This window comes from Ursus arctos, unplaced genomic scaffold (genome assembly GCF_023065955.2).
Source record: "Ursus arctos isolate Adak ecotype North America unplaced genomic scaffold, UrsArc2.0 scaffold_32, whole genome shotgun sequence".
NCBI lineage: Eukaryota > Metazoa > Chordata > Mammalia > Carnivora > Ursidae > Ursus > Ursus arctos.
The window spans coordinates 6,729,836-6,743,077 of NW_026623008.1; the positions used below are offsets into that span (position 1 = coordinate 6,729,836).

At 54.2% G+C, this 13,242-nt stretch overlaps 1 protein-coding gene across 3 annotated transcripts in view; it reads left to right on the forward strand.

Moving 5' to 3' along the window:
• Positions 1-549: 549 nt before the first annotated feature.
• Positions 550-13,242, forward strand: part of PIK3CD (phosphatidylinositol-4,5-bisphosphate 3-kinase catalytic subunit delta) — a 49,835-nt gene continuing 37,142 nt past the window's right edge. For 2 of the 3 annotated variants that reach the window (XM_048221714.2, XM_057305166.1), the window contains exon 1: positions 563-637. The gene's annotated coding sequence lies outside the window, so the exon portion shown is untranslated. Of the gene's footprint in view, positions 638-13,242 lie in introns of all 3 variants that reach the window. The other variant, XM_048221715.2, reaches the window with a different exon arrangement.

Genomic DNA, 13,242 nt, shown 5'->3' on the forward strand with positions numbered 1-13,242 from the left:
AAGCCACTGTTGTGACCTGGCTACTCCCACATCCCCTCCTTACCCTTGACTCCCCTGAGCGTGGAGGCCACGGCTTCCCTCCAGGGCTGAGCCCGTGGGACTTTGCGCTCCAGTCTGTCTCTCTGGCCTCCCGTACCTCCCTCTGGCCCAGCTACCACGTTCTTGTCCCTGGGGGGCACCCCCGGGTGCCTGGAGCTGCAGCCAAGGCCGCCACCCTCCAGGCTTTCTCTGACCACTGTGGAAATTCTTGGTGTGTGAATGGGGAAGGCGTGGGGGTTTTATGGGCTTTAGGACCTTTATTTGGTTGTTTTCCTTTGTATAAAAAGAAAACTTGTTTTGAAGAAGGGCAAGATGCAGCTTCCAGAGACACCTGGGGTGATGCCCCTGCAGCCGCAGACGGGGTGCGGATTTGAGGGGTGGAGGGGAGGGGGCAGACTGGCGGGAGGAGGACCTGCTGTTTTTCCTGTTGCAAGTAAAAAGGAAACAAAGTGGGAAGTGGAGTGTGCGGGCTGTCAGCGGGCGGGGCGCCCCCACCGCGCCCCGCCTCCCTCCCTCGAGGCTCACTCGCGCCCAGAGTCTTCGCTGCTAGCGGCCGCCGGGCCGAGCGGCCCAGCCCCTGCCAGCCGCGCCGGGACCGGTAAGCGCTCGCCTTTGGCTGCGTCTGGGGAGGTCAGGGAGAACTCCGGGACCCGGGGCTTCAGGGACCTCGGGGACCGGCTCGCGGGCGTCTCCCGGTGCCCACAAGCGGTGCGCCCTGGCCGGGTGCGCCTCCCGCGTCTGGAGAGAGCCCGGCAAGGGGCGCCCCCCGGGGTGGCCGCCAGGACCTGGGCGCGCACAGCTCCCCTGCGCGGCTACTGCGCGCCCTGCGGGGAGTTCACGGGCGCGGCGGAGGCGGTCGGGCTACGCTCCCAGCGGCGGGGCATGGAGCCCGGCAGCGCTCGGCCGCGTGCGCCCTGCCCCGAGCGCTGGCTAGTGGGTCGAGGGGGCGCTCTGGCCGCGCTCCCACTAGCGGTGCAGCCCGTGCTCCCGCCCTGGCGCGGGGAGAGGGGCGCGCACTGTCCCCTGCGCCCTGGCCCAGCGCGCCCTCCCCGGCGCCGGCGAGCGGGGACCGGGCTGGGGAGCCGCCGGAGTCCAGTCTGCCGGGCGCCCCCCTCCGGCCCCGCCCAGCGCCCCTGGGGGCCCCGGGCCTTGGACGCCGCTTGCCGCGTGTTTACTGCAGCCGCCAGCGGAGACCAGCCCCCGGATCTGCGGCCGAGCCTGGGTTACGGCGGCAAAACCGCCTCCAGCTTTGCATTTCCGGACTTTTCCCCCCCCCTTCTTTTTAATACTCTTACCCGTAATTCAGCCAGAATGAGGCTTCTTTTTTTAAATCGGGTTTCCTGTTTTTATTTTGTCTTCCTTCTCTCCACCTCCCTTGAAATCTAGGAGAGGGGAGCAGGGAGAACTTTGGTGGGGACCAGGATGCGGGAGCACAGAGCGGGCGGTGCTCTGCCCGGGTGCGGAGATGGGGGGCCAGAGAGCCAGGAAAGGACTGATGGGAGGCCCCGAAAAGCGCGCTCCGGAGGGGACGAAGGTGGGGATGGGATTTCCCGGACTGGGGTCGGGCGCCTGGGGCGCCCAGGCTGGCGGTCCACGTACCAGGTGGTCCCGGGGCACCCTTGGGATCTGCCCAGTTTGCAGATGGAGCGCTCGGGAGGCCTGAAATGACCGAGTAGCTTTCACTTGTTCAGGTCCCCTGGAAGGAGAGAGCTGAAGGTCTCAAACCCCAACAGACTCTCCAGTGGGGCTGCTTCCCCTGGGCTCCTGCAGAAAGCCCCATTGCGCGCCACCCACAGAATGTGCTGCACGGTCGCGGGTGTTTGCGGGGCAGGTGTGCCCTCGCTGTGTCTCTGTGTGTGTGGGAGGTCCTCTTTCAGGGGCTTCGAGGGGAAAGTTCGCCGCTCCAAAGGGACCGCGAAACTGAGGGTTTATGCCACTGCTCGCTTCCAGGAGAGAGGCGGGGGCTGGAGCACCTGGAGGTGCCTTGGTGTTCTCGTCTGGTGAATGGCACCCTTGGGACTCTTTCCGCCCCCTCACAAAGAATCCGTCGTTTTTACATACGTGTTTTCAGTTAAGTTATAGGAGCCGAATGATGTCTTCTCCATTTTCCAGTGGAGGAAACTAGGGCCCAGAAAAGTTAAATAACTTGTGGACCCACACAATTTGCAAGCAGCTGATCCAGAACCCCAGCATCTTCCCCCGCCGAAGTGTGCCGGCACCTGTAGGTGCTGTGGCTTGCCCATTAAGGAGAACATTTCCTAATAGTTCTCTTGGTGGAGGGACGGGGACCCTTGGGGTGTCCTCTCTGAGATGCAGCCTCTAAGGGATCCACCTTGGTAATCCCCAGTAGAAGCTGCCCCTAGATCAACCACCAGGTTTGACTGCGGTGCTTAAGTGGGCATAAAGAATCTTCTGATTAAGGAGGCTGTCACCAGATACAAAAAGATGGGAATAGAACTTTCTCTTCTGCTCTCTAGAGCAGAAACTTGCCAACTGTTTAGCACGTCCATGCCCTGCTGTGGTTTGATTTCTTGACTTGAGGATTCCATCCATCGTGCCTCACGAGAACACTGCCATCACATGCTGAGGCTGATTCTTTGGCTGCTTTCACAAACTCCTACAAGTAGCAGCGGACACTCTGGGGGGGAGGGGGGGCTCTTGAAACTTAGCTGGCCTTTGCCTGTTCTAAGACATCTGAGCTTACCTCTTTCTGAGCCCCACTACCCCGACCTCCTCTGCCCACGTATAGAAACAGTGCGGGCCACTCTGCAAATAGACATGTTTCTGGACTTAGGGCAAGTGCCCCAGAGGCGCTCCTGGCCCCGCGGATGGTCCCCTTCCACCAGGACTTTTCTCTGGCTTTCCTACGTCTAACAAGTGTTTATTGCAATCACCCTCACAGAGGATCCGCTAAGAACGAGGCAGGCAGGCCGGGAGGGTACCAGCCCCCGGTGGGTGGGTAGGGGGCTTACGAGACACAGGCGGTCCACACGTAACTAGAGACCAGCCTCAGGCCTGGTTAGTTTCCCTCCCAGCCCTGCTGTGTCCAGGGAGTTCATGGGGATGTGAATGGGGGTGTGAGGGGTCAGTTCCTGCTTCACCTTGTTTTTCTTCAATTGCACAGTTAAAGGGAGAAGTGAATGTGCAACTCATGAAGCAATTCCCCTTTGCCTGGCTTATTTTTCAAACCGATTTTTTGTTTAGAGAGCAGTCTCCTCCCTTCCAGAAGCCAGCTGTTTCTGCGGGTCTGGTATGGGGCGTGGGGCCCCACCAAATGTTTCTTTACCGTGGGACCTTAGAAAAGCTCTTTCAGCCACTCCCCAGGGGACAAACATGTTTCCCAGCAAAGCTGTTGGAGGGGCAGGTCCAGAGGGAAGTGCTCCCGGAGGATGGGGCCGGGGTGCCTCCCTGTCTGATGGTGGAGGTATGTGGTCACTGACCACCGGCTGCAGGATGGCAGGAGCCTGACTTGTCAGGAAGGTAGGGAGACGTTCTCCTCTGTGCCACGGCCAGTGTTTCATAAATGACGAGTATTGCAAAACTCCTCCTCTCTCTCCTTGCAGCTAATGCTAAACTGAATTTTCTTTAATTTGGTTGGTGGAAATCCCCCGCAATCATATCAGAAATGCTGCCAGTTTCAAGATGGAAAAAAAAAAATTAAAAACCCGGGAACCTCCCTCCCCACTCTTCCCTTGCAGACACACACGGTGACTTTCTGTGGGCCCTACCAAAATATGGCCCACTCCCCTCCCTGGGGGCCAGCACAGTCCGTGGGGCCTGAGGTCGGCACAGTGAAGGCTCTAGCTGCCCTGGCCTGTGAGAACCCCCAACCCCTTCCCCAGAGGTGATAACCTGGCTCCCTCAGATAAGGTGGGGGGGGGTCAGGACTTCTCCTAGAAACGGTGCCTCTCAAGGCCGCCTACTTTCTGGGCCGAGAGGGAGAGTGATGGGAGGAATGGGAGTGGCACTTCTAAAGTGATGTTTCAGTTAGCTTCTGTTTCACTCACTCACTTTGGGGGAAATGCTTTCCACTTAGAGAAGATGCCAGGAGGTGGGGGGTGGGTGGTGGAGGAGAGGAGCCGCCACCGAAAGGGAGCACGGTGCCTGGGTCAGATTTACATTCTGGAACGAGGCTCTGTGTGCTTCCTGGGTCCGCTGTAAAAAATTAGCACAAATTCTGTGGCTTCAAGGAGCAAAAACGTGTTCTCTCATGGTTCTGGAGCCCAGAAGTTCCGAGTCAAGGTGTCAGCAAGGCTTTACTCCCTCCAGGGGCCGAGGGAAGAATCCTTCCTGCCTCTCCAAGCTCGAGGTGGCTCTGGGCTGACCTTGGCTTGTGGCCACGCCACCCCACTCTCTGCTCCCTCTTCACGTGGCCTTCTCCTCTGTGTCTGTGTCTTTCTGCTGTCTCTTAGAGGACACTTGTCATTGGATTTAGGGCCCACCCTTAATTTAAGTATGTCTGCAGTGACCCTTTCTCTGGATAATGATTTTCCCACATAATCCCCAGGTTCCGAGGGTTGAGACACGGACACATCCTTTTGGGGTCACCATTCAGCCCTCGGCAGACGGACAGGAACACGTTTCTTTCAGTATCTCCTGGGAAGGTGTTGAACACAGTTATCTTTGCAGGGAACAAGCCGTCCCCTGCATCTGGGCCCTGGGCTACTGCTTCCCAGTCTCTAACGTTCCTCTCCTATCTCCAGTTTCCCTTTCCTGGCTTTGTGAATTGGTAGCCATCTTAGTAGTGGGCTCTGCCAATGGCAGGCCCCCTCCTGAGGGTCCCAAGAGCAGAAAAGATAACTCCCAAGCTTGAAGAAGCTGCCCACAAGCTAAATTCTGCACCTGCAGAGACTTGCCCCTGCCTCCAGGCAGTCCTCTGGTCTCCCTCCTGACCTTCCCCCTTCCCTTCAAGAACAGCTCCTTTGCAGCTCAGGGCCTCTCCCAGCCAGGGCTCCCCCCCCACCCCCGTTTGGGGCCACAGGACACTTCTCATTTTGGAGTTTCCTCTGTGGAGCAGCACCCCCCCCCCCCAACCAGGAGAGGTGGGGGCAGGGCTCGGTTTTGCTGCTGTGTCTGCTGTGGGATGGGGCTGGTGGTACTGAGAGAGATCGGGGAGCTCCCCAGACCTGGGGGTACAATTAAAGAGTGTTCCAGGGCTCTCTGGAGGGCAGGACCATTCCCCTGCATCCCCTCCCCCTCCCTTAGCTCCCCTGCACCCCCCCCCCACCCCTGCCAGGGCAGGAGAGGGGGGTGTGTGTGCCTTGCTACTCTTTGCTTTGGTTGTGAAATCTGGGAGAAGTCTTTTCTTATCAACAGGGAAGCAAGGTCATAGCCCTGTTATTGAAACTTTGAAAAGTCACTTAAGTATGGTGGGATGGGGCTGGGTACCGAGGTGATGGAGGGATCGCTGCATGGAGGAAACAACATTATCTTTGGAGCCAGCCAGACTGGGTTTTAATCTCAACCTCTTTTTATCTGCTGAGTGACCTGTGGCAAATCACTTAACCCTCCTGAGACTCCGAATCCCCCGTGGTATCACGGGTACAGTAATACCATCTGCCTGTAAGAGTTCCTATGTTGTCACGTGTTTAGCGCCAGGCACCGAGCCCCGCGGTGGAACACGCGACGCCTCTAAGGAGCTGGGGGTACAGCGGGGGGTCCGTGAGCATCATTATCCCACTGTCCCAATGCAGCCACTGCCAACTGGACGATCTTTTCTATTGGGGGGTGCGCTTGTAATACTGTTGGACCTAGTAAGCATGTGGGTTTTTATATTAATTTTTGTGTTTCAATTGTAAAATATACACAAAAAAACTTTGCCATCTTGACCGTGTACAGTTCGGTGACATTAAAGCACATTCACGCCGTTGTGCAACCAGCACTGCCATCTCCACAACTTTTTCATCTTGCAAAATTGACTCTGTCCCCATTAAGCAATAAGGCGCCGTTCTTCCCTCTCCCCCGCTCCCCCCTCCGGCTGGCAACCACCATTCTGCTTTCTGTCTCTCCTAATTTGACTGCTTGCCGTACCTAATGAGTGGAATCCTACAATGTCTGTCCTTTTGTGACTGGTTAATTTCACTTCACATAATGTCCTCGAGGTTCATCCACGTCGTGGCCTGTGTCAAAATGCGCTTCCTTTTTAAGACTGAATAACGTTCCGTTGGGTGTAGATGCCGCGTTTTGTTTTATCCATTCATCTGTCCGCGGACACTTGGGTTGCTTCTGTCTTTTGCCTACTAGGAATAATACTGCTATGAACACGGGTGTGCAAATATCTTTCTTTTGGGTACGTGCCCAGAAGGGGAATTTGCTGGATCATATAGTTGGTAATCCTATGCTTAATTTTTTGGCGAGCAAGGTGTGTGTTTCTGTAGTTTGCTTTCTTCCCTTAATGTGGGCTCCTTGGCATTTTTCCACTTTGCTTTGCAACCAAGCCATCCTTCCCAGTGGCACTGTAAGTGTCCTAAGGGACACCATCATTTTATCAAGGATCCTCCATCGTGGGACATTTATGTTGCTTCCAGACACACACACACACACACACACACACACACACACGCACATGAGACTCAAAATACCGTCATTGACATTATCCCATATTTGAGAATTATTGTATCAGGAGCGCTTGGGTGGCTCAGTCGGCTTAACGTCTGGCTCTTGGTTTTGTCTCGGATCATGATCTCAGAGTCATGGGATCGAGCCCCACGTCGGGGGCGGGGGGGGTGGGTGGGTGGGGTCCATGCTCAGCGGGGAGTCTGCTTGAGACTCTCCTTTTCCCTCTGCCCCTCCCAGTCGTGTATGTGTGCTCTCTCTTTCTCAAATAAATAAATTTGGGGGAAAAAAGAATTATTGCATCAAAGGCATTGAACATTTTTTTTAAAAGATTTTATTTATTTATTTGACAGACAGAGACAGCCAGCGAGAGAGGGAACACAAGCAGGGGGAGTGGGAGAGGAAGAAGCAGGCTCATAGCAGAAGAGCCTGATGTGGGGCTCGATCCCATAACGCCGGGATCACGCCCTGAGCCGAAGGCAGACGCTTAACCGCTGTGCCACCCAGGCGCCCCAAGGCATTGAACATTTTGATGATTCTTCCTGCTAAATGGTTTTCCAAGAAAGACTGGACCAGTTTATCCCAGTGATACATATAGTTTCACGATAGGCTCACTAGTATTGAATAATATTGGGAAAAAATGTTTTACTCATAGGCCCCAAAGGTAATCATCTTAAATGTGTTTCTTTTATTGCTAATGAGGTTAAATAGCTTTCTTTTTGGCTGTAGCTGTGTGCATGACACGAGCTTTGCTGCAGTGTGATGCAGCTGTTAAACCCCTGAACTCTAGAATTGGATGGATTCGGATTCAAAACCTTAGCTTCCCCACTTGCCAGCTGTGTGACCTTAAGTAGGTTACTTACCTTCTCTGATCCTCGGTTTCCTCTTCTGTAAAATGAAGCTAATGCGACCTGTTCCTACGGTTGTCTCAAGGATTAAATGAGATAATTGGATAACGTACATTAGCTGGCGCATAGTCGACAGTCAGGAAATATTAGCTGTTATTGTCCTTACCATTATTCTAATTTAAGTCAAAAAGTCTCCATTCACCCTCAAGATTCATCGTGTTTCAACTAGGGGAGATGGTACACACTTACGCCAAAGGGATTTAGGTGCTGCTCTAGACACAGACGGTCCTAGAAGGAAGCTGACAGCCGCCCTCTGGTGAAATGGACAGTGTCCTTGGCTGTCTGGCTGGATTTGGGGGTGAGCCTCCCTAAGGCAAGCAGATGAGCCCATGCCACGTGACGTTTACCTCCTGGGAGATGAGAAGAGCTGTGATGGGCTGCCCAGAATCCTGAGCCCCCGACAGGGCTGTTTCTCCAGGACCCTGTCCCCCCGCTGTCCCGCAGCCCCTGTAGCGGGCAAATAAAGACCACTAGATGCTTGAGGCCAGAGCTCATCTTGGTGGCTGTTCACTGTTGATATCCAGATGCTCCTTGAAACAGCTTGGGAAACTGAGGCAGGCATTTCAAGGGCGGGACCCCTGGGCTTTGGCGCCAGCCTGGGTTGCTGCCCATGGAGCCTGCTTTTGCAGACCCTTAGAAGAAGGTGGGGGCCACTTTCCTTTCCAGTAGACCACCGGGAGCCCCGGGTGACGTCAGCGGAGCAGGCAGTGCTGGGGCACGCTTAATGCATGCGTTCTCTGCTGCCCACCTGGGGCTGAGGAGGAAGGTAATGAGACTGGGGTCTGGGTCTCAAATAACCTTTTCTCAGGAAGTTTTCTTGTAGGGGGAAATAACACTGAAAACCCTCAACTTTCCCCATCACCTGTCTCTGTGTTCGGAGCCAAGGGAAGGACAAGCAAGACCATACCTCCTGTTTCTGGTGGTTCCTGGGTCCAGGCGCTGGGATCGCCAGGTCCTGAATCTTTGCTCCCTATTGAGTAGGACAGCCCATCTTCTGTCATTTGGAAAGCCGTGATGAGCTGCGGTCTTTTTAAAATGAAATGCAGCAGTACATGGACAATGCGATAGTTTCTGAAGACATGCGTGTCTTCATATTTCCAGTGGGAAGCCCAGCGCAAGGCACAGTGTTTCAAGAGTGGAAAGGAAGCTTAATGTTAGTGAATGTTAGTGTCAAAAGCCAGAACTTTAGAATTCTATGGCAGTCCAGGCCTTAGCTTTGAAGCTGAAGACGCAGATGAACTTGCAAGTTTCCCTTTGTGACCCTCCAGGTTTTTTCTGATGCGTGGGAACAAGTACTTCTTTTACTGGGTTATTGCAAAGATCAGAAATAAGGAAAAACCCGTCATGAGTAACGGGCTCTCAAAAAATCGCTATTTTTGCCATTGGGTGAATGAATCCTTGCAGCCCACATCGTGGGAGCAAATGGGTTTTAAATGACAGGTGTCTCTGTCACATACTGTTGGGGTCTGCTTGCGTCGTGGTCTATCCACCCATCATCTTCTTTGAACCTCCCGGGGCTGACCCCTATGGAAAGGCACAGAGCCCATGGCAACAAACACCACCATTTTATAGGTAAAGGTCGGAATAGCTTTGTCCTTTGTTATTAGCTTGCTCCTCTCAGATGTGTCAAAGCCCAAAGTTTATTTTTTCCAGCTTTTTCTAATCCTTCAGGGTCTAAAGGAGGTTGGGGAACAAGAGCGGAGGGCTGAGGGGGTGAGGTCTTTCCGGGCCTTTTCTTCCTTCCCGCAGGGAGGGGGTGGCAGGAGCAGCCCCTGGACTAGCCCGCTTGGCCTGGACTGGCAGGTAAGAGCAGCTTGCCAGTGAGGTCGGCCATCCAGTGACCGTGGCCGTGGCAGTGGACCTTGGGTCAGCCCGGTCATTTGTGAGTGCCAGCAGCGAGACGGGGGTTACCAAGTGGGCGAGGTGCTCTGGAGGCAGCCAGCGCAGGAGCCCTTGCGCTGCCAGTGTGTGGGAAAGTGGTTGGGGGAAGGTCTGGCGGCTGGAGGTGACCTTGGCCCTCACGGACCATGCCTCTCCTAGAGGCGATGGGATGTGTAAGCCTGGCCTGCAGCAGCCCACTCTAGCCATGACCTTGCTTGGAAGCTTCCAGTTTTATTTTTAACACTAATGTTAATTTTACATTCTATTCCATGATAAGCCCGTGTTTATTTTACTAGGAGGCATAGTTCCCCCTAAACTTTGAGTCAGATGGATGCTCTGGGAAGATGTCTGTGTTTTTTCGGTGGCTTCTGCTACTCCCAGGACAGCGTCTCCCACCATAGTTTGAAAGAGTGGACTGGGGCAAAACAGCCTGAAGCATGGTTGGCCGCAATCATGACAAGAAACGCACGGTTTAAAAGGAGCCCTGTTTTCCTATGTGATTTGCTGGTTGAGTCGCTGAAACTCCGGTTCGTGTTGAGAGTATTAAAATGCTACCCCTCCAATCCAGGGGCGCCTGGGTGACTCAGTTGGTTAAGCCTCCGACTCATCTCAGCTCCGCTCTTGATCTTGGGATTGTGAGTTCAAGCCCCACCTTGGGCACGGTGTCTATGTAAAAAAGAACTAAAATAAAATAAACTGTTATCCCTTAAATCCAGACATTTTAACCTAAAACGCATCCATGTACGTGGTTCTGATGCCCAGAGGCAAGGCCAAGGGCTTCAGCCTGACCTGGCTCGACATTCTTGCAGAAAGCCACTGCAGGGACGGTCCCTGTAAACTTTGCTCCTTCCCCTCAGTCTTTCATGCCTTGGCCATTCCACCGCAATGGAAAGTTTGTTTTAATGACTCCTCTTCATTGGGTGTCTAAAGCATTCTGCTTCGTTGTCATGGAAACGGCTCTTTCTTTACACACCCATCGTTCATCTGCTTTTCCTCTTCGGCGTCATGTAATTACTAAGGTGAGCAACTGGCCTGAGCTTCTGTGGGCCCAACCAAGCACAGCCGATTCTTGTTAGGGTACAGGGACTGGGGCTGCAAGGAGGAGACTGCTGGCTCCCAGTGGTCAGCACGCTGAGGCCATCAGCCAGGACGTGTTGGAGAGGGGATGGGGAGCACCTCGCCCCTGAGTCTCCTGGGAGAGGTCAGGTGAGATGGAGGGATGGGAGGACTTGCAGAGCAGGGGCTGGAGGCGGGTCAGAACTCCGGCTGAAATTCACCAGCCCCTCACTCTGAGAACGGGGACCACGAGCTCTAGAGGGGATGCACCCAGACCAGTCTTATTCTGTGGAACCGATCAGCCAGCATTCGTACTTTGGAGTTTCCCCATCAGCCAGCGCAGAATTGCCACCTTCGTTAACCGGGCTATTTCTTTGTCCGATCATTATAATGGCAACAAATACTCTTGCAGCACCCACTCTGTGCTAGGCGGGGTTACGGGCACTTTGAAAATGCAGATTTCTTCTTCTAAGTGCTGTTGTGATTCCTGCTTTACAGAAGGGGAAACTGAGGCACGGAAACACTTGGTAACTGACTTAGGTGTTGCCCAGCGAGGAAGTGGCAGGGCCTGTTCCTCACCCCTGTGCTGTCTCCAAATGTGGCTGCATTTGGGAGGGAGCACTTGGCTGGGGCAGGGCGATCTGGACCCCAGACAGGAGGATGGGCGAGGCCTCTGGGGGTCCGTGACTATGCAGAGGGGCTTCCCTGCCCATCCTCACCTGTCCCCTCCACCCCCAGGACTTAGTTGGGCTCCAGGCAGTCTTCCCTGTTCTTGCTGGTCCTGCATCTCTGGGAGAGCTGGCATCCTGGGCTCTGGTTCTCTACAGTGAGAGAGGCCAGGAGGATACGGCTTCTGTACCCATCTGCCCAGGTCAGTGCCAATTCTCCCCCACTGTCCCGAGGAAGCAGGGCCTGGTATCTGAAACCTCAGTCCCCTTCTTGCCCAACTCTTGCAGGAAGTCCATCTGCGAGTCCTCGAGCTGGTGGGTGACGGGATCAGGGCAACAGGACTCCCGTGTCTCTTCAGCCAATGGCCCCAGTCCAGTTCCTTTGCACTGACCCGGGAGAGGCGGTGTGGCACAGCAGTGACAGCAGCCTCCGAGGTCAACCTGGGTCTGAATCTGCCTCTCTCATTCAGTAGCCATGCAGCTGTAGCCTCCTTGAGTCCCGCTTTCCTCCTTCACAAAACAGAAGCCCTGCCTTAGGGGCCTGGCGTGATGAATAAATGAGAAAAGAGACAGAAGGCATCTAGGCTTTGCCGGCTGATGGCAGGTGCCCAGTGTGGGCTCTACCCTGATAAACCACACAAGGCTGTTTGTTCTGGACAGAGTCTGAACGTATCCCAGAAGCTCCCAGGGGCAGAAGTGGTCTGGAGACCTGCTCTAGGAGGGGAAGGAGGTGACATGGGGACACTTGCCGAGGAGAGACTGACCGGACGATGGAGGATGGAGGGAGGTGTTCTGAGCACTGTGTGTCGTCCCAACACGTACAAGTAGTCTGCAGGTCTGGGGTCTCGAGAGAACAGGAGGGGAGGAGGACATGTAAGCCCATGGCCGGATGGGGAACCGGAGCGGTGAGTGCCTGGGTAGGCACTGCAGAGCCAGACCCCAACAGAAGGGGGTAAACCACCACTTAGCTGAGACCCTTGAGAAGGGGACCCATCTCCACTGCCACCGTGTGTGTGTGGGGGGGGGGGGATTAGCTTAGGGAGTCAGGACAGAAGAGGGAAGTGGACTTTGCAGTTTGAAAAGATATTAATTTTGGGGGGGTCTTGATATTGGATCTTCTGGGTATGATAGGCTGGGATCTTGCCGTGGGCATTTTAAATACATGTGCTATGTTTTACAAATGTGTGTATGCATGTATGCTATATATTTTTAATTGTACAGGATCAGTGCAAGTTAGTAAAGTTTGTAAAATACAGATTTGCCAAATGAAGAAGAAAAAAATTCATCATCTACCTATCCTAGAAAAACCCCACCACCCAGTGGTTCCTAATCTTTTTCAGATTTTAAATCCTTTTGAAAATCTGCTAAAGATCATGGCCCTCTCCTCCAGTATAATGTCAGGGGGTTCCTGGGTGTCCCCCAAGTTCATCCTAGGCACATTAGGGTGCACCAAAGGACTGTTTGGGTCCAACCACTGGCTTCTCTGCATTATGGGATATTGCCTCCAAAACCAGTGTCGAAGGCCAGAGAAGGACAAAAGATTCCAACTTAAAACATGCTTGCCCTACAACTTGTTCAAAGTCTGCTTTGAGGGGCACCTGGGTGGCTCAGTCAGTTAAGCATCCGACTCTGAATTTTGGCTCAGGACATGATCTCAGGGCTGTGAGATCGAGTCCCACACAGAGCTCCACGCTGGGCATGGAGGCTGCTTGAGATTCTCTCTCTCCCTCTCCCTCTGCCTGCGCACCGCCTTACTGCTCATGTGCTCTCTGTCCAAAAAAAAAAGAGGTCTGCTTTGAAGCTGCTTCTGTTTTCAGCCTTGACCACCTCTTAGGTACCATGTACAAGGTCATTCTATGCTGTTTAAATCATTTCTTTGGTCTTAAATTTGCTGTTCCTTCTGGGGAGCTTTCAGCAAGGACCAACTCACCCGAATCATTTGGTGACTCTCTCCTGTGAGGTCAGCTCACTTATGGGGTGGCTGACCATTGGGACTGTTGCCACCTGTGGTTTTGTGGCCCTCCTTTGGCTTGGCAGGTGGAAGGGCCAAGGAGAGGTGGGCATACATCGCAGGTGGGGGGCATTATCTACGGAGAATGGGAAGGCAGAGCCCATGTCCAGGCTCGGCACGTTGG